At 43.7% G+C, this 26086-nt stretch overlaps 1 long non-coding RNA gene across 1 annotated transcript in view; it reads right to left on the bottom strand.

Moving 5' to 3' along the window:
• Positions 1-9875: 9875 nt before the first annotated feature.
• The window catches only part of LOC137570703 (uncharacterized), a 39930-nt gene continuing 23719 nt past the window's right edge, over positions 9876-26086 (bottom strand). The window contains exon 4 of the long non-coding RNA XR_011031146.1: positions 9876-10046. This is a non-coding gene — a long non-coding RNA (uncharacterized lncRNA). The remainder of the gene's footprint in view (positions 10047-26086) is intronic.

Raw genomic sequence — 26086 nt, 5'->3', positions numbered from 1 at the left:
CCTCACCTTTATCAAAATGAATGAGGCATGGATCCCGGAGGGCTGCTGCCCGCCCCAAGACTAAGTCAGTCCCCGCACACACAGCATCTCTGCCTGCACGCCGTGTGACTGGCTGCCTGGCCTGCCCCAAGAAGACTAAGTCGCTCCCAGTCCCTCTACACAGCATGTCTGCCTGCAGGCCGCTTGACTACCTTCTCCGCCACCACCAACAGGGTCCGGGACTCCAGGCGGATTGCTGAATTTTTTAGGCCGCTGCTAGCAGCGGCCGCTGTAATAATTTTTCTGGTGCGTGTACATGACTGCCTAATTTTTCTGCCTGCACTGCGGGCAGCTGCAACAACAAAAGAAAAGGCATGTACATGCGCCCATTCCCCTTCGTGATCATTACCTTGCCGTGGTGAAGGGTCTTGCGTATCACAATGAAGCAATGACCGGCGCCTAGATGAGTGTCTCGGGGGGCACACAAAAGATAATAAGGTCGTTGCTTCATTGTGGTCAGACCAAATTTGATCAGCTGGACAGTCACTGTTCTGTCATTCAGCTACATCAGCCAGGCGACCATATGGGCTGTAAAGCCACCAAAACCTGCACTCTCGCCATGGTGCGCACCAGTCCAGCACGGCCATCACTACACAAACAGCTGTTTGCGGTGCGTTACACGGTGAGTTTGGTGTGTCAGTGTGAAGCAGTACCTTAATTACACTACCTTTAGGCCTGTCATTTAGCATTCAATGTGATTTCTGCCCTTAAAACGCTGCTTTGCGTCAAATCCAGACTTTTCCCTGGGACTTTTGGCATGTATCCCACTCCGCCATGCCCCCCTCCAGGTGTTAGACCCCTTGAAACATCTTTTCCATCAGTTTTGTGGCCAGCATAATTATTTTTTTTTGCAAAGTTCGCATCCCCATTGAAGTCTATTGCGGTTCGCGAACTTTAACTCGAACCGAACGTTACGCGAAAGTTCGCGAACCCGGTTCGCGAACCTAAAATCAGAGGTTCGGCCCATCTCTACCCCTCATAGACCACCTGTCATCAAAATTTGCAGATGCTTATACTGTACCCCTGAACAGTCATTTTGGGACATTTGGATTCCAGACTACTCACGGTTTTGGGCCCGTAAAATGCCAGGCCAGTATAGGAACCCCACAAGTGACCCCATTTTAGAAAAAAGACACCCCACGGTATTTTGTTAGGTGTATGACGAGTTCATAGAAGATTTTATTTTTTGTCACAAGTTAGCGGAAATTGTTTTTTAATGGTTTTTTTCACAAAGTGTCATTTTGAGGCATTTGTTTTCTAGACTACTCCTCACGGTTTAGGGCCCCTAAAATGCCAGGGCAGTATAGGAACCCCACAAGTGACCCCATTTTAGAAAGAAGACACCCCAAGGTATTCCGTTAGGTGTTTGGTGAGTTCATAGAAATTTTTTTTGTCACAAGTTAGCGGAAAATGACACTTTGTGAAAAAAAAAATTAAAATCAATTTCCGCTAACTTGTGACAAAAAATAAAATCTTCTATGAACTCACCATACTCCTAACGGAATACCTTGGGGTGTCTTCTTTCTAAAATGGGGTCATTAGTGGGGTTCCTATACTGTCCTGGCATTTTAGGGACCCTACACCGTGAGGAGTAGTCTTGAAACAAAAATGACCTGTGAAATCCTAAAGGTACTCATTGGATTTTGGGCCCCTTAGCGCAGTTAGGGTGCAAAAAAGTGCCACACATGTGGTATCGCCGTACTCAGGAGAAGTAGTATAATGTGTTTTGGGGTGTATTTTTACACATACCCATGCTGAGTGGGAGAAATCTCTCTGTAAATGGACAATTGTGTGTAAAAAAAAATCAAACAATTGTCATTTACAGAGATATTTCTCCCACCCAGCATGGGTATGTGTAAAAATACACCCCAAAACACATTGTACTACTTCTCCTGAGTACGGCAATACCACATGTGTGGCACTTTTTTGCACCCTAACTGCGCTAAGGGGCCCAAAGTCCAATGAGCACCTTTAGGCTTTACAGGGGTGCTTACAATTAGGCACCCCCCAAAATGCCAGGACAGTAAACACACCCCACAAATTACCCCATTTTGGAAAGTAGACACTTCAAGGTATTAAGAGAGGAGCATAGTGAGGCCGTGAGAGATTTCATTTTTTTTTTACGCAAGTTAGCAGAAATGGAAACTTTTTTTTTCTTTTTCGTCACAAAGTGTCATTTTCCACTAACTTGTGACAAAAAATAAAATCTTCTATGAACTCACCATGCCTCTCAGTGAATACTTTGGGATATCTTCTTTCCAAAATGGGGTCATTTGGGGGGTATTTATACTATCCTGGAATTCTAGCCCCTCATGAAACATGACAGGTGGTCAGAAAAGTCATAGATGCGTCAAAATGGGAAAATTCACTTTTTGCACCATAGTTTGTAAACGTTATAACTTTTACCCAAACCAATAAATATAGGCTGAATAGGTTTTTTTTATTAAAAACATGTTTGTCCTCATTTTTCGTGCTGCATGTATACAGAAATTTTACTTTATTTGAAAACTGTCAGCACAGAAAGTTAAAAAAATCATGTCTTTTTTGATGAATATAATAAAAAGTAAAAATAGCAGCAGCAATCAAATAGCACCAAAAGAAAGCTTTATTAGTCACAAGAAAAGGAGCCAAAATTCATTTAGGTGGTAGGCTGTATGAGCGAGCAATAAACCGTGAAAGCTGCAGTGGTCTGAATGGAAAAAAAGGGTCTGGGCCTTAAGGGGGGGTAAAGCCTACGGTCCTCAAGTGGTTAAAATAAGATATACCATGTTACTGTGTTACGTCCCATGTTAAAATCGGAGAGAGAGAGTAAGAGGGAGAGCGCATTTCTGTAAAAAAAAACTCAGAGCAAAAACGACTCCCTTTAGGAAAGAACTCCGAGTGGAAAGGGTTAAAAGTGGTCTTGTAACCTTTTCCAGCTTTATTGTTATCAACACTTTTTCTGATGTCGACATACACCTCCTTTTTTCTAGACATGATAAACATCCACAAGTGTGTTGTATGTGTGATCAGCTTTTGCTGGTTCCCCAATTCTTTAAATAAAACAAGACTATCTCACTCATACCTGACCTGATTGTTAATCCATTGCTTGAAAACACCAGACCCTGACTTCATCTTCAAATTATATGACAATCTTAAATATTTACTTACTTTTGCACATGCACATACTGTATGTTATTGGATCATTATTTTCAATAACTACATGACTAATTTAATCAATTTTTGTTTCATTTGTTCAACCAGGTTTTTCAAATTTTGGGGCTTATTTGAAAATTGGGTGATATTTTAGGTTGCATTCATGTAAAAATATAGAACAGTGTAAAGGATCCACAACTTTCAAGCACCACTATTCACGTTGCATAGTTTTCACATATAATTGGGAAACATGTTTCCAATATTTAAAAAACTGTTCATACTAAACAATTAGATCTGCCTATACATTTGATTCTTTCCTAAAGCTCCTGCTTAGAAGGTGTAACAGCAATGTGCGCATTGGTTCTGCCTGTAATTCTGTTAAGCAGTTTTACAGTTTGCCACTAGGACCTCTTTCTGTGTTAAGCTTTAATATCCTCTCAGATGCATTAACATGTCCTTGGAACAGACAATTACCAATGTCTGCTTGCTTTGAATATTTCCATTTTAATAGGAGTCACAGATTCACACTTTATAGAACAGAGGAACTCTAAATCTACAGTGTGTTTCTGCCAGTAGGCAAATAACCAATGAATTCACACTCCACAGTTAAACTGAAATAAAAATGTAAATATATAGTATGTACAAAAAGTTAAAAAGGCATAATGTACTTATATAAATGATTTTAATATATTCTATCTCTTAACTGTACTTATACATATCAATATAGCACAATTTTTTTTTTCAGAAATGAACCAGATGTCTTTTACTTAATAAGAAACATGCACTCTGACTATCTAGTCAAGTACAGCCAGAAAAACTTGACTAAGTGTTATGTAATATTTTTTTTCTTATTACACATTTATTGCTAGAAAAAGTGATAACATTTATAACAGTGCATGTACGTAATGGATCAAAATAATCAGAAATAGACTTTTTTTTTTAAAAAAAACTTTGTGTGCTGGATTTGTTCAACATTCACTCTGCATTTTAAATAATGCACCTGAGAAATAATTTTACTCTTATCGGACTGCATGTCTCTGGCCCCTTAATATCAGAGCCTTTTGTGACATAGATTCACACTTATGCAGTCCCGAGCCAGTTAAACCACACATTAACAATCTAACCATATCCTGTTGCCCCAGCTAAAAGTCTTATTCTCTAAAAAGGAAGACACAACCACAATGCTAGTGCCTTATTGTTATTGTTATAATTTTTTATCAAGCATTTGTGCTTACAGTTTCTACATCATTTCACCAGCCGTTATGCCAAACTGGCCAAACAAGCAATAAATAAACAATCCCATCTCATAGTAGCTGAGGGATTTCTGTTCTTTCAAAAACCACTAGAGCATGGCACCTGGAATTACCCTATAAACAGGGAAGTACCATGATGCAGTTCACTGGCAGTGAGTGCAGAGTTTTCTCTGGAGTCAAAGTCTGACAAGCCAGTAGTCAGGGTAGAAAGCAATAAGGAATAGTCGGTGGTTAGATGGAGGTCAGGGTAGTAAGGTTCAATCACAGATGAGAGCCAGGCTGAACCATGGCAGGTGGAGTTTGAGTGGGGTTGATATAGCAAGCTGGGTCCAAACAGGTAGACACTGTAGACATTCAAGTGTCCTGCTGACAGATATGTTTTTACATACACTGCTTAGTTGCCAGGTGCACCCCTACTTGCTCATGCAATTAGGTAGCAAACACCCTACTGCCTTCTGAAAAAGCACACCAAGGTGGGTGTCCCTTCATTTATATTCCAATAGCCATTTAAAACCCTCCTTACAACTGCACCCACTGGGCAACCTCCATAGTCTGACCCACTATCCACTAAGCAGAAGGATGAAATAACCAGGGCATGATCAGATATCCTCCAAGGAAATATGTGGATCAAACCTTTTTTTTTTTTTTTTTTAATCAGCCTTTATTAAACCATATAAAGTATACATCTCCAACATAGATATATTAGTATATGAACAAACAATGCAGCAGTACTATACACCACAAACGGATTACTTTAAAACGAATCATTATAATATAACAGCCTCGACCATACCCCTTATGAACCTCCTGAAAATAACCTGTCTTGAATTAATGAACTATCCGGCAGACCCGGAGTATCTAACCACCCCGCCCAAATTGAGTCAAACTTCCCAGCTGCATTTCTGTGCTGGTAGGTAACTTTTTCCAGCTTTAAGTAGTAGTTCACTTGTTTTATCCAATCTTCTACTTTAGGGGTATTGGGGCTTTTCCATTGTATTAAAATTAGCTTTCTAGCTTGAAATAATAGGCGCAGAATCATTATTTGTACTTTTTCTTGTACTTTCAGATCCAGGGATGAGCCCAAAATGCATATTATTACAGATCTAGTTATTTTTTGTTTAGCGACCGTATCTATAATATCCATCACCTCCCTCCAGTATCTATGCAACTTTGGGCACCTCCATAGCATGTGAATCAAATCTCCGTGCTCTCTGCGGCACCTGGGACAAACTGGATCGTCTCCACACTTCATAGAGTAAAGTCTCTTTAATAAATTAATAAATTCCTATACAGGATATTTAGCTAGGACAACTTTTGTGAGGCGTTAGTAGATACCAAAGGGACATTTTGAAGGATGTTAACCCATTCCTCCTCCGTTAACCCCAGCTCTTCACACCATTTATTAAAGCATTTGAGAGGGAACTTTTTCAGGAATAATCCCAGTATCATAGAATATGAAACTGAGATAAAGCCGCTACGCCCCTTATACTGGCTCACTAGATTGTAAAGCGGAGCCGGCTGCAAATATAGGGGATGTACCACTCGCTGCCTATCAACTGCATGTTTCAATTGCATATATTGAAAATTCACTAACATAGTATGAGGTCTATTCAAAATGCAGAGAAGATCAGCTAACGGTTTCAGATGCTCGTTTTCAGTCAATACCTGATTTAATGTTAGAGTTCCCTCTCTGGACCAGTTCTTCAAAAAATCCAAATTGGCCAGTTCCTGGAAACGGGATCGGGCATATAACGGAGTATATATAATGATTCCTTGTAAGTCTTGCATTGCGCGCATCCTGGATCAAACCTTTTTAAAGACCTAAATTAGGTCAGTCCTACATAGACCCCTGTGTTAAGTAAATAGTTATGTTTTTTTTCCAAAAGGCCTCCAGGATTTTCTAGGTTCTGATATGAATTTCTCAGACATTGACAGATTATTTTTCCATGAACTCATTCATGCAGATGCTGCTTCAACAGTGCACCACCTCCCACCGTTGGAGTTTTTAAATATCTCACCTGTTATGATGCTGTAAGGTAGCAATATAGATTGAGGGAAATATATTATTAAAAACGTTATTAATACCATAGTGAACATGACTCACCAAATAATTTTTAAAAATGTAATAATAAAAATATGAAGTGATCCGCAGATCAATCTTTTCCATTGAATTCTTCTTACTTTTTTCATATCAGTGATATTACATACAGGTTTGGTAGTGTATAATAGGTCTCCTATATGCTGCACAATTATTATTGCTTAAGAACCAAATGTATTTAGCTATGTTGTGTACATGCTGAATTGTGTGGTATTATGTAACTTTGTTGTGCACATTTAAACATTTCCTGAAAATGTGCAATTATGAAGCAAAATCACACAGCAAAATTTCAAATTATTGAAAAATTAATTTTGCACATAATTGTAATTATGATGCGTAATTTCCTAATAACTCCTAATTTAACAAAACTAGGACTTTCTCAAATGTGTAAAAATGTGATTTCTCATATCAACATGTTAGTGGATTCCTTGAATATAATTTTGCATAACTTTCAAAAAATTAACCAAAATAAACATTCTCATTAAAATTGTAATTATGATAAAAATCGTAATTACAAAAATTACATGAAAATTAATGACAGCGAAATTACCCATTGAGATCAACACTACCATTTATATTACTGTACTCACTAAAAGTAGGGATAATAAAAATTGCACCCTGCAGAAAGAGACAACAGGAGCCCATATAGTGCAGTATGTCACAGTACCAGAAATATGTAAAATATGCAGATGAATTAAACTCACAAAGGTGGGTTGCAGAAGGGCAACCGACCACTAGAAGCAGGTGGAGATGTATAACCCCGACTCCACTCGGGTGACCAGACGGAGCTGGTGATGGTCACACTCTTGATAAAAAGCAAACTCAAATGACCTAAATTGGTCAAAGAGAGTTGATCCCCCTCCAAAAGGAGGGTGTAGGCACAGGATAAAGGGGAAAGAGGCGTCCAGAGAAGATAAAATGAGTTAAAAACAAATAAAATGAAAAGAGTGAGGTGGCTTACCTCAGTGAAGACAAATTCATGTATTAATAGAATTTTATTGCACTGGCAACATGTTTCGTGGGTGCATACCCACTTCCTCAGGCCAAATAGCAGTGCCTAATAGTGCTTGTAGTCACAAATAATGCGCCTTATTTGTGGCTACAAGCACTATTAGGCACTGCTTTTTGGCCTGAGGAAGTGGGAATGACACCCACGAAATGCATTGCCACTGCAATAAAATTCTATGAATACGTGAATTTTGTGTTCATTAAGGTAAGCCACCTCACTCTTCATTTTATTTGTTTTTAATGCATTTTATTTTTTCTGGGCGCCTCTTTCGCCTTTATTACTGTACTCAGACAGTATTCTTACATTATATTTTTAAGTTTAGAGGTTGAAATTTGTTTGCTCATGTTCTGATCAAAGAACCACCCCAAAAGCTAATCCTTCAAGAAACTACTGTTAGGGTGGGTCCACACTGGGCACGGTTGCAGGACGGAGCCTGTGGTTCGTGATCCTGGTGGTCCGTGATGCTGCTAAACCTGAACGCAAACGGATCCATGCTGCCCTTTTGCAGCAAACATTTTTGATCCGTTTGTGTGTTTTTTCCCCCTCCCCCCAAAAACAGATGGCTGCAGCCAGGACCCAATAGGTATCACCCCCAGGTAGCCTGAGGTGGTAGCAGCCAGGATGGGGGGGGGGGCTGTGGGCACAACAGTGGGGAGAGGGGGTGCCCCCTCCCTCACCTGGCTCCCCCGTCCCTGCTCCCCCTTCCAGCTATGTACCGCAAAAGTGTAGAGAACGAGCGAGAAAGCAATTGCCTTATACTTCCTCTGCTCGCTGTGACTTCCCACAACAGTCAACTTCCCTCCAACCCCCCCTCTCCTTCTCCTCCCTCCAAGATAGGTGGCTTCATTGCCTGATTCTCCTCATGATAGCATCTGCCCCCAAGGACAGCATTGATAAATAAAATATGTGTGTGCCACTAGTCTACTGCCTCCCTGCACTGCACCATGAATACTGAGCAGAGGACTGAACATGTAAGACACACTAACCCCTCCTACTCAGAGAGGACAGTGGACCGTGAAACACAATGGCACCTGTCACCGGATGCCGCATGCTCCCTCCCACCTCTGGCAGGTGGCAGCCCATCTCCTTCTTTCCTGCTGTCGCCAATGTAACGGATGTTATGTTATGGCAGCAAATCACGTGACCAGGCTGCCATGGGGTCAGCAAGCTTTATGCCTTTGAATTCCGAGCCTCTGATCCACAGGCTGCAGCAGTGCGCCAGTGAGGAAGAGGCAGTCCTGGAGGAACGGGGCACACATGTTGGCAGCAGTTAAAGAGGTTGCTTGAGCACCCAGGCTTACCCCCCATCCCCATCCTTGTGCACATGCCTGGTTTTTAATTGTCATAGTCCAATAATTTCCGAATTGCACCCGTGATATTTGAATGTGGTGGCTTGATTATATGTGATGATGGTTTTAAAGCCCAAATAGTGTTTTTGTAACTATTTTATATTGTGCCATTCTCCATGTCACATTCTGATGGCAAGATATCCCCATTACATCTACCTTGTGTGAATTAAGCACAAGCAAGAAAGAAAAGGAAGTTCTTTGATTGTTGGACAGCAGAATGCTGAAAAGTGTTGTGCTCTGCTATGCTTTCATAAAAAAAAAGTGATTGCACCTGTTGACACAGTGACGTGAATAGCCAAAGTAAAGAGGAGAATGCAAGTAAAACAGTTCAAGGAAATACAAAGGGCAATGAGGAGTAAGCCAATAAATATAAAATATGGCAACAAAAATGATTCAAGACTTTTGGAGTGAACAGAATAAAGTATATGATTTCTTCCTATATTTAATCCCTTTCAAAGTTAATTGGTCTAAATTCCCAATCTTCTTCTTACAAGATCTTGTTACAACATCTGGCATATAGCGTATGTCCTTTCATTGTAAGCCATGTATATTTAATAATCTAAAGGTGATCACCAGTAGCTTAAATATTACTGTATAGAATATTTCATTTAAATCACTTTGGTAATGCCTCTTTCCAGCAGTCATCATGTGTCTTGTGGTACAATGTGCCTTTAATGGACTTTTGATCTAGAAAAAAAAACCTCTATTTGAATCTGATGTTGGCATTTTATTCTGTGGGCAAAGTGCTCACCTGCCCCTAAGCAAGAGATATATTTTGCTATTTATCTTTTCATCTATTTGCACATCTCCTGGGATTGACAAAGGTTATTCACTATGTCACATCTAAGCTATGAGAAGATTGGCATGCAATCCCCGTAAATCTCGAACTAATTACTTTCGAATTTAGGTGCCACAGCCAGGTTTGACCTTTGAAGGTTGGCAAGAAAAGTTTGAGAGACCTGTTTACTTGCTCCCTTTTTTAGCTAGTTCAAAGATTAAACATACTTAAGATATGAATAATTAAAATGTCATAAGCTTTTGGCTAAGACATATAAGAGGTAAGGGGCAGCACAGAATTAAGAGGTAGCATATTAATGTATCAATGTCCACAGTGTCCTTCTGCTGTACACTTCATTACCGGAAAGTTGCTTCAGGATGACAACCTGTAAAGTAATGAAAATGGATGTTAAAGCAGCCCACCTAACACATTAGTTTTAGGTAGTTATATAGTGAATTGCATGCATCGTAAAACCAAAGAACTTGGATTAAAGGAGAAACAAGCATTGCTTTGTATGTACTACATTACATTGCAGTTTATTCAACAGAACAGTACAGCACATGGCATCAGACAACAGTGCACTCTTTAGAATAGCGGGACCATAGATTGCTACCAGATTAATTTGGTATTGTAACGTTAAACTGAAATTTCACCTTTAGCAGATATTGCATTATAACAATATACGGACACACAGACTGGGCACAATCTCATCGCTGTCTTATTGCTCATTTAGTTCAGGAATACAGCCATTCAGATGTACACCGGCATTGAAATGGAGTGACCGGTGGAAAGAGGTAAGTGCAGGGGTGATCAGATGGGCACAACAGCTGTTTCAAGCAGCCAGTCTGTTACAGATCAAAGCGACTGTTGTGCCCATCAAATCCCCCCTGATCCCACCGGTTGCTCCATGCCAATGCCGCTGTATATCTGAATGGCTGTATTCCTGAACTAAACGAGCAATAAACCAGTGGTGAGATTGTGCCCAGTCGGTGTCTTTGTATACTGCAACCAGGTGTTTCTTCATATTGGATTAAGGTGAGCACGTCCTACTGGAGCTGTTTTAAAGGAGAAAAAAGTTAAGCTGATCAATCTGCCATGTATGGTGGAGCAGTATTGAAGCGCCTGCCGGGTGTCGAGTCTCTCTACGGTTGTTCGATGGTACTGCGTTATGACAATACCCCCACAATGCCTCCATAATAACAGTAAACATATTAACCATTCACCTAATCAGTTAATTTCCTGCCAAATTGAGGTACTCAGCCTACCCAGCCACTGGGAACTAATGCAGCTTCATAGATGTTGCCATGATGATAGGAGGGTTAGGTAGATACATATGAAATCTTCTGGGGATGCTATATCCAGCCCCATAAGAAGGGGCACTGTGATGTGCAGCAGTAGGCCCAGTAGAGATAACTCCACCAAGGTAACAAAGCAGTTTAACAGGTATCCGGTCGGCGGTCACTTGGTAGGCTGTGTCTGCTGCTACTATGGAGTTATTAAAATAAGAGCAAAATTCACATTTGTTTCTATTTTATAACAGTTTCCATTTCTAGAAACTGAAAGCAATAGAGTGCAGTAGTGGGCAGAAACTTTGCATGCACAAAATTTTGCATCAAAATTTGCAATTATGCATCGCTGTCGTAATGCGAAACTTCAGAGAAAAGCGTAATTAATTTTGTATGTAGTAGTAATAATTCAGAATTTCGTGAAATTCAGTGCTGATTTTGATAGTTAATAGCAAAGTCTTCATACATGCTATTGCTACCAAAATTGCTACATATGTTAAGGAGAACAGTGGGTACACGTGAAAAAGACCTTGTAGGTTTTGAGAAAAGTGATTTTAAAAATGCCAAGAAAAATGTTTTTAAACTCAAATCGATATTCTCAAAAACTATAAGGTCTTTTTGGAAATTTATTTTTTGACTTGTACCCACTATTCTCCATTAACATACGTAGCAATTTTTGTGTCAATAGCATGCACCTGGAAATCTTAAGAAGGATTACAAAATAACATCATCCTGTTTTACACAAAGATTAGATACTGAGAAAGATATTCCCTGAACCTCCCCTCCTGGTATACAGACAGCCACCCAATCTTAAACAGATGATTTTCAAGAGTGCCTTGAATAGGCCAGAACAGAATGGAACATTCCCCTGCCGAGGGAAAAGGTGTGAAATCTGTAAACACATCCATTCCACAAAAAGGATACCAATACCAGGTACACAACATGAACACAAAGTAAAAGGCGCCTTTTCCTGTGATTCATCCAATCTGGTATACCTGATCATGTGTGCAAAATGCCCCAATGGAATTTATGTGGGGAAAACAGGATGAACTCTACATGATTACTTGAACCACCACAGGTTCACTATTAACAACAGAAATAAGGATAATAAAAAATATACTGATCAACCATTACCCACACACTTTTGTTCACGTGGACAGTTTAAGCGATTTTCTTGTCACTGTATTAATGGGTGGCTTTGAATCACATAAAGAGCGACTAACACAAGAAACAAAATGTATACATTGGTTCAAAACTTTAGAAGAAGATTTAAACAAGGACTCTAACTTCTTGTGCTGGTACGATGGAGTTTAAAGTGTACCAGAGACAAAGCACCTTCATGTATTTTACCATATATATCAGTGGGAACATTAGATAAAACACCTACCCTGCTCTCTGTTTCATCCTTCACTGCTCAGCCTGCTTGTTATCAGCCCACTAAATAATTTGCTTTTCTGGTGAACTGTGTTTTGCATGGAGTTTTAGTAAAAAAAAACACACAAAAAACACAAAAAATGGCCCACCAGAGCGGCAAAAATACCAGGTATATTATTTACTTTGTAAAATCTATCGGGGGTATGTTTATTATGTGCCAAAACGTTCATTTCTGGTTTCCTTTAAATGCCACAATTCTTTTTATTTTTTTATTTTTTGTTTTATCTGTTGGTAAAATGGTGTTTAATGTAACTATTCATTTTATTTCATGTGCTAGGAAGATTTTTAATTTTTAATGTCACAATTGTCTTTAGCTTAGAACTAATGGTGCATGTAGTCAGCCCACTCATGTTTGAACTCTGGATTTACAATGTCTGCTCATCATCCGGAGTCTGTTGTATGTTATGTTTAGGTAACTAGTGATCTTATCTATTTAGCTAGAATGCATGTAAAACACTTATGAAGTTGCAATTAAGGCATCTAAATAATTTATTTATGTATATGATAATGTTTCTCCTCTGTATGTCCAATGTATATAAGCTGTGTTTTTTTTAAATCTTGTCAGTATATGTAGGAAGCAAGTCCGACGAAGGCTTATTATTATTAGCCGAAAGCTTACTGTTTATTTATCTCTAAGTTAGCCAATAAATGGTATCATCCTGATTCGAAACTTCTTGCTAGAAAATGGAAAATTATTTATTAAGTGACTGTGAAAAAACCAAACAAACCTGAGAACAGACTTTTTAAACTGTTGTACAAGTTACACACTTATTACAGTTCTCACTAAAATGTTTAAAACAAAATTGAACCTCATTATACTGTGAAGTAATGGTTGACAAGATTCCCACACACATACACACACATAGACAAACACCTCCCCCCCAGCAAGTGCAAATGCCATTAACCTCCTAAGCGGTAACTCCGAGTCAGTCTCGGGATGGAAATCCGCAGCCTGAGCCTGACACATGGTAGCCTCTGGGGGATATGGAGAGACAATGCAGTGTGACAGCGTTTCAACTCACCTCCCCCAGGATCCAGACACTGGCAGCCATTTTTCTTTTGGTCCTCGGAGGCTCTTGAGCCCTCTGGTGAGATCTCACTAGTGTTGGGCGAACAGTGTTCGCCACTGTTCGGGTTCTGCAGAACATCACCCTGTTCGGGTGATGTTCGAGTTCGGCCGAACACCTGACGGTGCTCGGCCAAACCGTTCGGCCATATGGCCGAACTAAGAGCGCATGGCCGAACGTTCCCCGAACGTTCGGCTAGCGCTGTGATTGGCCGAACGGGTCACGTGGTTCGGACCCGAACGCGCTCTGATTGGCCGAACTGTCACGTGGTTCGGGTAAATAAATACCCGAACCACGTCATATCTCCGCCATTTGTCTGTGGGTTTAGCTTTGGGTAGGCAGGCAGGGTAGTTCGCGCTCCAGCCACGCTAGCCAGGGTCCCCCCCAGTCATTGTGTGTCGCTGCTGGGAATAGTAGTACACCGCTCGCTCAGCATTCTGTTTACTGCCACTCTGTGTACCTCGCTCAGCCACACTATATAGCATTCTGTTTACTGCCACTCTGTGTCTGCTGGGAATAGTAGTACACCGCTTGCACAGCCACACTATATAGCATTCTGTTTACTGCCACTCTGTGTACCTCGCTCAGCCACACTATATAGCATTCTGTTTACTGCCACTCTGTGTCTGCTGGGAATAGTGGTACACCGCTCGCTCAGCCACACTATATAGCATTCTGTTCACTGTTCTGTGTCTGCTTGGAATAGTGGTACACCGCTCGTTCAGCCACACTATATAGCATTCTGTGTACTGTTCTGTGTCTGCTGGGAACAGTAGTACACCGCTCGTTCAGCCACACTATATAGCATTCTGTGTACTGTTCTGTGTCTGCTGGGAACAGTAGTACACCGCTCGCTCAGCCACACTATATAGCATTCTGTTCACTGTTCTGTGTCTGCTGGGAATAGTGGTACACCGCTCGCTCAGCCACACTATATAGCATTCTGTTCACTGTTCTGTGTCTGCTGGGAATAGTGGTACACCGCTCGCTCAGCCACACTATATAGCATTCTGTTTACTGTTCTGTGTCTGCTGGGAATAGTGGTACACCGCTCGCTCATCCACACTATATAGCATTCTGTTCACTGTTCTGTGTCTGCTGGGAATAGTGGTACACCGCTCGCTCAGCCACACTATATAGCATTCTGTTCACTGTTCTGTGTCTGCTGGGAATAGTGGTACACCGCTCGCTCAGCCACACTATATAGCATTCTGTTCACTGTTCTGTGTCTGCTGGGAATAGTGGTACACCGCTCGCTCAGCCACACTATATAGCATTCTGTTCACTGTTCTGTGTCTGCTGGGAATAGTGGTACACCGCTCGCTCAGCCACACTATATAGCATTCTGTTCACTGTTCTGTGTCTGCTGGGAATAGTGGTACACCGCTCGCTCAGCCACACTATATAGCATTCTGTTTACTGTTCTGTGTCTGCTGGGAATAGTGGTACACCGCTCGCTCATCCACACTATATAGCATTCTGTTCACTGTTCTGTGTCTGCTGGGAATAGTGGTACACCGCTCGCTCAGCCACACTATATAGCATTCTGTTCACTGTTCTGTGTCTGCTGGGAATAGTGGTACACCGCTCGCTCAGCCACACTATATAGCATTCTGTTCACTGTTCTGTGTCTGCTGGGAACAGTAGTACACCGCTCGTTCAGCCACACTATATAGCATTCTGTGTACTGTTCTGTGTCTGCTGGGAACAGTAGTACACCGCTCGTTCAGCCACACTATATAGCATTCTGTGTACTGTTCTGTGTCTGCTGGGAACAGTAGTACACCGCTCGTTCAGCCACACTATATAGCATTCTGTTCACTGTTCTGTGTCTGCTGGGAATAGTGGTACACCGCTCGCTCAGCCACACTATATAGCATTCTGTTCACTGTTCTGTGTCTGCTGGGAACAGTAGTACACCGCTCGTTCAGCCACACTATATAGCATTCTGTGTACTGTTCTGTGTCTGCTGGGAACAGTAGTACACCGCTCGTTCAGCCACACTATATAGCATTCTGTTCACTGTTCTGTGTCTGCTGGGAATAGTGGTACACCGCTCGCTCAGCCACACTATATAGCATTCTGTGTACTGTTCTGTGTCTGCTGGGAACAGTAGTACACCGCTCGTTCAGCCACACTATATAGCATTCTGTTCACTGTTCTGTGTCTGCTGGGAATAGTGGTACACCGCTCGCTCAGCCACACTATATAGCATTCTGTTCACTGTTCTGTGTCTGCTGGGAATAGTGGTACACCGCTCACCCATCACTGTATAGCATTGTGCTCTGTGTCGCTGCTGGGAATAGTGGTACTGTATAGCATTTCTGTACTGCCACTGTACTGCTGCCAGTCAGCGTGTACTGTAAGGATAAGTGAAATGAGGAAGAAATCCGGTGAAAGAGGGAGGGGCAAGGGAAGAGGTGTTTCCCCTGACGGTTCACGTACAGGCCACAGGGGAGCACCCAAGAAAACCCACTCAATACCACCCATGTTGTCCAGGACAACAACCCTCACAAATCCAAAAGAACAGGACCAGATAATTACTTGGATGACCTCTCAAGCGTCCAGCAGTGGGTTAAGCAGCACCAGCACATCACGCACGAGGTCCGAGTCCTCAGCCAGTTACAAGGAGCCAGTGGGCACAAAGCTGACACAACCGGCAGCGACACCACGCACACAACTGCCAGATAACCAGTCCGATGAATTACCTCAGGACACAATGGGGTATTCGCAGGAGCTATTCCCAGCCCAACAAACTTCCACCTTTCAAAGGTCAATGGAGGAACAGCCAGAAATGTTGTGCCTGGATTCACAACCGTTAACTGTGGGAAATGTACCGCGCACTGAAATACGAGGCGAGTCCGAAGAGGACTCGGAAACCCAAATCCCAGAGCAATTTGGGCAGGAGGGGTTGCAATTGCAGGAGGTCGGCCGACAAGATCTGGAAGACGACGTTGGAGTGTGCTGCGCAGAGGTTGTTGTGGGGAGCTCTACTCCACGGCGGTGGCCCACAATGACATATGACGAGTTTGAGGAGATGGAAGAGGAGGGTATGGACAATGTGGACAGAGACCCAGATTTTGTTTGTGAACGAGAACATCGCCGTCGTAGCAGCAGCACAGATGAGTCTGTTGAAGAACACACTGCTGCACGAGTTCGCCTTGTGCCACAAGGTAGGCGGCGCGCAATTTCAGGCACCACAAGCGTGGAAGTTCAAGTGAGAGGCAAAAGAGGAGCAAACAGAAATCGCCAGCAAGGAGGCAGGTGCTCCAAAGTCTGGGCTTTCTTTGAAGACTGCACTGAGGATGTTACCATGGCGATTTGCAAGGTGTGCAAGACCCGCCTGAGCAGGGGGAAAAATATTAACAACCTCTCCACCACCAGCATGAGCCGTCACATGCTATCCAAACATCCCACTCTTTGGGCAAACGCGTCAGGACAGGGTACCAGAAACAACACTGCCTCCCTTGGGTTCACCAGACCCGCCTCAGCAGCAGCAGTAGCCCAGCCATTGCGTGGTTCACAACATTCACAAACATCAGACGACGCTGACACTGTCACTTTCCGGAGTAGTGCTCTTGAGGTCTCCCAGTGTTCATCAAACACAACAACCAACAGCCCTTCCGTGTGCAGCGCTACGGTTCAGTTGTCTGTGTCGGAGATGTTTGAGCGCAAGAGGAAATTGCCAGCAAATGACCCCCGGGCCGTGGCAGTAACAGCCAGCATAGCCAAGCTTCTGGCCTGCGAAATGCTGCCATATCGATTGGTGGAGACAAACAGCTTCAAGGGCATGATGTCAGTGGCCATCCCACGTTACGTGGTTCCCAGCCGCTACCACTTTGCACGCTCTGCAGTGCCTGAGTTGCATGAGCACGTGGTCAGCAAAATAACCCGAAGCTTGAAGAATGCCGTTGCCTGCAAGGTTCACCTCACCACTGACACCTGGACGAGTGCGTTCGGCCAGGGTCGATACATCTCCCTTACCGCGCACTGGGTGAACCTTGTGGAGCCTGGCAGCGATTCCTCACCTGCTACGGCACGGGTGTTGCCCACGCCACAAACAGCTGCACCGCCGTCCCTCCCACTGGATAACAGCAGCACCTACCTCTCTGACTCCTTCTCCTCCAACGCATCTCAAAGCTGTACCTCATCCGGAAACGCTAACCCAGCAGCAGTAGGATCGTGGAAGCAGTGCAGCACAGCTGTTGGCATGCGTCAGCAAGCGTTGCTGAAGCTAATCTGCCTTGGGGATAAGCAGCACACAGGGGAGGAAATTTGGAGGGGAATAAAGGAACAGACGGATTTGTGGCTGGCACCGCTGGACCTGAAACCGGGCATGGTTGTGTGTGATAATGGGAGTAATCTCATTCGCGCTTTAAGGTTGGCTAAGCTGACACACATCCCTTGCCTGGCGCACGTGATGAACCTAGTAGTTCAGCGGTTCCTGAGGACATACCCAGGCGTGCCCGATCTGCTGTTGAAGGTGCGTCGAGTGTCCAAACATTGTAGAAATTCCAGTACTGCTTCGGGGGCACTCGCCAAGATGCAGGAGCGCTTCAATCTCCCCCACCATCGCTTGCTGTGTGATGTCCCTACGCGCTGGAATTCTACGCTGCACATGCTAGCCCGCTTTTGCGAGCAGAAGAGTGCAGTGGTCCAGTACATGACGGCGCAGTACCGAGGCGCATCCGGCCAGCTGCCAAGCTTCTGTGGATCCGATTGGGCCAAGATGTTGGACCTCTGCCAAGTCCTCCAAAATTTTGAGCAATCCACGTTGCTTGTGAGCAGTGACAACTCTTCAGTCAGCATTACCATACCACTGCTGTGTTTACTGAAGAGGTCGATGTTAAAAATCAAGGAAACAGCTGTCATGATGCAACTGGGGGAATCTGAAGGAGAAAACGATCAGCGTGATGGTACCAACATCAGGCCATCCGCCTCAGGGAACGCTGGCCCCAGCAGCTATGACGAAGAAGAGGAGGAGGAACAGCTGGAGTTGGAGCAGGAATTTCATGCCACCACTGACGAGGGCCAGAGCGGTGCACGTTGGACTTCCACAATTCAACGCGAATGGTCAGCAGAAGCAGACCAGGAGGAAGGTGACGACTATGATGCATCACAACAACTATCACAACGCTCACAAGAGGATGATGAGGATTCTGGTAGGACTCTGGCACACATGGCTCAATTCATGCTAGACTGCATTGAACGTGACCCACGCATTGTGCGCATTCTGGACAACACCAATTACTGGGTTTATACCCTTCTGGATCCACGGTACAAACACAATGTTCCAAAACTGCTTGAAGAAAGAGTCAGACAGGTCAAAATGGAAGAATACCAGCAGGCCCTTGTGGAGACTTTAGAGAGGAGATTGACATCCTCCCCCTCCTCTAGCCAGTTGTACGCAGACAGACTGACTTCCGCAAACCCAGGACGACCAGGAGGGCAGCAAACAACGCAAGCCGCAGCTAGTACCCAAAAGGGAATGGTATCGGCAGTGTCCTTGGAGTGGGAAAATTTTCTGACACCCATGCAGCCGCAGCCCACTGAACAGCAAGCGTGCAGATCCACCTCCAACACCGATCGCCTGGAGAAGATGGTCAAGGACTACATGTCAGATGGCGTAGCTGTGTCGAACCATCCATCTGCACCCTTCAACTATTGGGTATCGAAGCTAGACACCTGGCACGAACTGGCAATGTACGCAATAGAGGTGCTGGCTTGCCCGGCAGCCAGCGTTATGTCGGAACGCTGTTTCAGTGCTGCCGGAGGCATCGTCACAGATCGGCGTATCCGCCTCTCTACAGACAATGCAGACCGTCTGACTCAAATTAAAATGAATCAATCCTGGATTGGAAATGACTACGCAACACTCCAGGACCCCAACCAAGTAACATGACCAATGAACATCTGGGATGGTGTTGCGTTTCCGGGCCCTGTTTATTGAACCTCTCATCTGTATTACATTTATGACTGCATGGCGGCAAAAAGCATTGCTGCTATATCCGCACGCTTTTTGTCCACATGCAAGGCCTGGGTTGTTGTGTCTCACAAAGCGTGGCCTTCTCCTCCTGCGCCTGCTCCTGTTCCATCACGTCTGCTGCTGCTGGGTTAGCGTTGCCGCGTGGTCCCTGTTTATTGAACCACTTATCTTTATTACATTTATGACTGCATGGCGGTACAAAGCATGCTATCCGCACGCTTCTTGCCCTCATGCAAGGCCTGGGTTGTTGTGTCTCACAAAGCGTGGCCTTCTCCTCCTGCGCCTCCTCCTGTTCCATCACGTCTGCTGCTGCTGGGTTAGCGTTGCCGCGTGGTCCCTGTTTATTGAACCACTTATCTTTATTACATTTATGACTGCATGGCCGTACAAAGCCTGCTATCCGCACGCTTCTTGCCCTCATGCAAGGCCTGGGTTGTTGTGTCTCACAAAGCGTGGCCTTCTCCTCCTGCGCCTGCTCCTGTTCCATCACGTCTGCTGCTGCTGGGTTAGCGTTGCCGCGTGGTCCCTGTTTATTGAACCACTTATCTTTATTACATTTATGACTGCATGGCGGTACAAAGCCTGCTATCCGCACGCTTCTTGCCCTCATGCAAGGCCTGGGTTGTTGTGTCTCACAAAGCGTGGCCTTCTCCTCCTGCGCCTGCTCCTGTTCCATCACGTCTGCTGCTGCTGGGTTAGCGTTGCCGCGTGGTCCCTGTTTATTGAACCACTTATCTTTATTACATTTATGACTGCATGGCGGTACAAAGCCTGCTATCCGCACGCTTCTTGCCCTCATGCAAGGCCGGGGTTGTTGTGTCTCACAAAGCGTGGCCTTCTTCTCCTCCTGCGCCACCCTCCTCCTGTTCCATCACGTGTGCTGCTGCTGGGTTAGCGTTACCGGTCCCTTTTCCTGGAACCTCTTATATGTATTACATTTATGACTGCATGCCGACAAAAAACATGTTACCTGTGCAAAGAAAACAGACATTTCCCGCATTTAAAAGACAGTTTTCCCTTTGAAACTTTAAAATCGATTTTCTCAAAAACTATAAGCTCTTTTTGCTAATTTTTTTTTCCTCTTGTACCCACTCCCAAGGTGCACATACCCTGCAAATTTGGGGTATGTAGCATGTAAGGAGGCTTTACAAACCACAAAAGTTCGGGTCCCCATTGACTTCCATTATGTTCGGAGTTCGGGTCGAACACCCGAACATCGCGGCCATGTTCGGCCTGTTCGGCCCGAACCCGAACATCTAGATGTTCGCCCAACACTAGATCTCACTACAGTGGAAAGAGGGAGAATTGCAGCGCTGGATCCAGGGGAAGTAAGTGAAATGCAGGGCTGCTGCAGATCTATCTATTGGTAGGATTTTTTGTGCATTTAGGGTTTAAAATGGTACCGCTTCTGGGCCCTAAAATCCAAAAGGAATCATACCACCAGGGAGGTTTATGTGTGAAAATAAACAATACTTATGGAGTGCGCTGCCCCTTCCCAAGTGTTCAATCATACAAACAGTTCTCTTTAATGCGTCCTTCACTATCCACCATCCACCACCATGTAAAAATAAAAAAATAAGCTATATTTAACCCTCGAGGGTTTAGCTAGTTTTGCATTTCCTTCGAAATTATGTAGTAAATTACATTTTCTGTGAGTGTCCCTTGATCTTCTACAGTGTGATGCAGCTTTCAGGCCAATAACAAATAGTCTGTCATCCCTCTTTTCTAGATATTTTTGTATTCATCATTACTGCATGATTCACAGAGGCGCTGACATTACTGCTTGAGGTGGCAACCAGTGTGGAGGAGCTGTGCGCCAGAATTAGGGAACCATGTTCCTGCACAATATATCAAAACACATATTACTATACAAATATATAAAACACATACACAATAAATGAAAACTGTACCATAGAACCAGTATTTTTATTTTTTTATTCACGATAGTAAATTTGCATCAATTAACAATGCAAAGGATTTTGTGAATTGCACGCCTCTCCTTTTCGCAATAAAGCAGTAGGTGACTGTCTGGGTCCTGTTGTTCCTTTTCCTGTATAGATGACAATGCAATTTTAATGGCAAGACCACGTCTCTAGTTGCTGTCCCCCGTTCTTTCAATATACACATGAGGTAATAAGGAAAAAGCTAAGATGTGGCTTCAGCCAGTCTCTCCATTTCAGCAAATAACAAATTAACCCACCTGCCTCTCCACTCTGCTGGTCAGATAATAATATTGTGTCTTGCACTGGCAACATTCAAGCTCTGAAGTCTAATCTCCCCATTGCACCCAAGAGTGCAATAAAACATTGCATCCTTTCCATGCCTTCCCAACTTTGTATTTTTAAAAACAGTAAATAAGCTGACTAAATGTTTTCTTCTTTTTTTTGCCAGCAATATATGATGTTGATGAGACATAACTTTTATAAACAGACTAGGGAGGATGTGGGAGCCGTTTAAGGCTTTGTTATACACTTATGCATTAAATATAAAACTGGGTAAGTAATTGCACAGTTCTCTATTCAACATTGCTAACAATAACAAATAAAGGAGAGCTAGGAACAACAGTTCTATTGTTAGTTATAAACTTAGTTTAAATTATAAACTTAGTTTGTTAATTATAAACTTTTTTTGTGTTCATTTATTGGCAAATAATTTCTCCTGTTATCTGTACATACCATCATGTAAAGTGTGTTACACAAATAATCAGTTATACCCCCTCAGTACCCCTAAAGGCTCCTACATACGCTTGATTAAATTCGTCTGATAACAACCACCTCAGCCTATAATCAAGCGTGTTTAAGGCAGCCCCCAACCCGCGAGTGATCTGCCTGGTGGAACAACTAACCCAATGGACAGCCAACTTCTTTCAAGATGCCGCTCCCCCACCTGCTGTGTGACATCAGGCACACACCTCTCTCTTGTCCCTCTGACTTTGTGCATAGCAACAGTACATGTCGTCACTACACAGCCGACAAGGGTCTGTACCATCCAGACCATCGATGTTGCCATGGACAAGACAAGTCAATGGTGTGTATGCACCTCATCAGTGTGTACATGTCTCACCCCTTTTCTGGCTTTAAGTCTCTCAGTAGAGTATCATTATATACAAGTATCTCATATATATCTACATATCTAAGCCACATCGTCTCAAACGTTCATCATGGAGCTTGTACTAAGGTAGGAAATTGTTAATTGGGTTAATTTAGTTGTTAAAATGAAGATTCATGACCATCTTCTATGTCTTTGCCATCAATTTATGTTCTAAAAAAATGTTCTTTTTTTTCAGTATACAATTTATTGAGGGACAAACAGATGGGCTGCAAATATTCAGTATTTCACGATTAGTAGCTGTAAATTTAGTTACAGCTGACCATAAAAGTGTAACGTTGCTACATCTCTACATCATGCAAAAGAATTTCGGAAACACATTAGCATGGGTATTCCACTGATTCCATGCGGCTGAGCTACTATCATCTATAAATGAAAAATAGATGTGTGAGCAGTATTCAAGATGGAGGTGTGTGGTCACAAACAATCCCCACACCATTTTATGGCTATTTGTAATATGTAACTTAATTCAAAGTGTATTTCCCCTTCTACATCCTCTGTATTTCAGATTGCCCAGCATGCTCATGGTGAACCTGAACTCCTAGGAATGTGTAACGGGCTAAAATTGACCAAAAAGCCATCTTAGTAAAAATGCTATGCAAAACAGATATTTGCCTTCTTAAGGCACAGTTCACATCAGCGTTTCATGCCAAAACTGTCAGTTCCAACTGACCCGTTGTCTGTTCGAACGGATCCGTTGCAGACCAGTTTAAATCCGTTTCCGGTCTGTTTCAGTTCCGTTTGTATCCTCTCTCCTATTCAGTTCTGTTGTATTCCTTAAACTTTTCCTGCTTATGTTTTGTCTCATTTTCCATTTTAAAGGCGAAGTTCTAAAATTAGCATTAAAGATAAGCTATATATACACCAGAGCTCTGAATGATCTGTAAATGCATTGTGGTCATTGTCAGGAATACACTGAGGTGCTTATGATGTAAGGATAATATTTTAATTTGCCTGTCTGACTGCTATGTACTGTACTTCAGATGCGTATGTATGAGTCATCATCTGGCTTTGGGGGAAGCTGTACTTGTCTGTGTGACAGTGTGGAATACAATTACCCTCAGTTCCTGGGAGAGCAGGGAGCTAATTAGAAGCCCTATTGTCCCATTATACCAATCAGGACATAGTCAGGGAACTTCAAAGACCTACATTTGCATCTAAAGAGGACTTCAGTGAATAATGCTTGGGGTAATAAGACAATGGCAGAAGTGAAGTGTGTTGAAGTCCTTTTGATACCATTTGCTACCTGTGGAAATTGAATTATTGGTGGAGGTGCAACCTCCTTATCTTTGATCAGCTAGGAAGTACTGTCAACAATGGGGTTGTCACCTGTAACGTGGACTAGGGAAATCTTTTCATGTATGTGGGCTATTGTACATTTTTCGCAGGTGGATGTTAGATCTCTGGAGATCCAATTATGACTGAGGATGTAATTAAATCTAGCTTCCCCCCCCCCCCCCCCGTCCACACAGGCTTACAGCCTCCAGGCGTATTTCATAGTATAAAACCGCAGCTAGGATAGCCACAACTTGTAGTTCTTGGAGGTAGCTCACACGGCTAGAACTAACCTGGTTCCTGACCAGAAGTGCGAACCCCCCGCAACAACACCAGATCGATACGCTGGTACGTTTATTTCCCGTTTATTTTGGTAAGCAAAATCGCTTTGTGTGTTATCTTTGTAACTTTTATCTTGTAACTATTTTTACTTTGTTTTTTGTAATCTTTTTGTATATATTAAGTTCTGCATTGTTCTATGTTTTTCTAGAATATTAAATTATTATTTAATAAGCTTGACTTCTGCCGTACTAAACTAACATTCATAGCCTAGAAGAGACTGAAGTGTAACCGTGTATAAGTTCATGCCTAATTGTACGCTTGAGCAACACTACCGTATGAAATTGTAATTGCATTGTGTGTGGGGGCGTTTGTCATACGTTGGCCTAAGCGCGCAGCTGACCCAACAAACGAACAACGCCAGTGCGAGTAGCGACAGCAGAGTGGCTAACAGTATCGTTCGGAACGACTGTTAGTGGGTCTTTGCTTCACGACAGTGTAAGATTGCAACTGTGTGTGTGTGTGGGTGCGTGGCGTTCCCGTATTTGGCCTAAGCGCAAAGCTGACCCAAATACGAAAACGCAGATTGCGTATTGAGCACTCGATAGCGAAGTGAACGTGTCTAGCAACGCTAGTGGTGGCAGTGGGAAGTGTTTGAGGGGTTCCAGCCTTGGTTGTAGCTTAAATAAGGCTGTTCCCCGCTTAATCTGGTCAAACCCGCAGTCGGGAACCGTATACGCAGGCGTGCCGCGGGCCGGTTCCTGACATAATTGGCTGGCAGTGGTGGCATCGGTTGGTACATTAGTACGCAGTTTAGCTCGCTATTCTGAGTACTAAAGGCTGGAAGCTTGCTAGAAGCAACTAGCCTACAGAAGTCTACTCAGTGCAGAATCTATATACTTTTTTTTTGTTCAAAGATACACACTTGGTGTTTGCTTTCCCTCCCCCCCCCCTTTTTTCTTTTTATTTTTTGCAACACGATGGCTCAGAAAGCATCCAGCTATGCAAGGCAAAACAAAGAGATGCTACTCAACCTGTGTGAGCACAGAGGCATCGAGACGGTGAGCGGCCAGACTAAGGAGCAGTTAGTTCGTGCGCTCGAGGAGCATGATGAGGCAGAGCAAGCCCGTGCTTCAACGTCAGCGGGTGCAGCTCACGACACGACAGAGGAGGAATCGCTCCCGCCACAGAATGCGAGTGGAGACAATGTCCTGGATGATCCACCGAACACGGAGATGACATCTCTGGAAGCTGATCTACAGCTACTGAACTCGGCCGATCCTGAACTGCGCCTAAAGCTGATCCTACTGCACCGACAGGCAGAGAAGGAACAAGCGGCACAGCGACTCCAGGCCGAGAGGAAAAGACTCCAGGCCGAGAGGGAACAAGCTGCCCAGCGACTCCAGGCCGAGAGGGAAAGTGCTGAACGGCAACACCAGCTGGAGCTGGCTAAACTTCAGCAGCAGAACCGGTCTGCTGGACCCGCAGAACGCGAAGGTGAGCGAGTCCACAGAATCCACCTGGATAAGTTCCACGCTATGGACAAAGACTCTGACATAGACACTTTCCTACAGGGGTTTGAAAGGACTTGTCGGCAGTATGGGGTGCCCCGTGAGCAGTGGGCAAGATACCTCACACCAGGGCTGAGAGGCAAGGCCCTGGAGGCGTTTGTGAGTCTCCCCCAGGAGGAAGAAAGAGACTTTGAGGCGATTAAGAAAGCCATTATTGCGCGATACCACCTCACGCCAGAGGTGTATCGCAAACGTTTCAGGACAGTGCAGCGAGGTCCTAATGACAGCTACCTGGATCATGCTTGCAACCTGCGCACTGCCTTCCAGCAGTGGTTAAAAGGACTGTCGGTTGAAACCTTTGATGCCCTGCAGGAACTGATGATAAAAGACCAGTTCCTACACACCTGTCCTGTTGAGGTCCGGCTGTTTGTGCTGGATCGAGAACCAAAGACAGTGGATGAGGCTGCGGAAATGGCCGA

This window comes from Hyperolius riggenbachi, chromosome 4, assembly GCF_040937935.1.
Source record: "Hyperolius riggenbachi isolate aHypRig1 chromosome 4, aHypRig1.pri, whole genome shotgun sequence".
Taxonomy (NCBI): Eukaryota; Metazoa; Chordata; class Amphibia; order Anura; family Hyperoliidae; genus Hyperolius; species Hyperolius riggenbachi.
The sequence above is the reverse complement of the archived record's forward strand: the minus strand, read 5'-3'. Positions and strand labels throughout refer to the sequence as shown.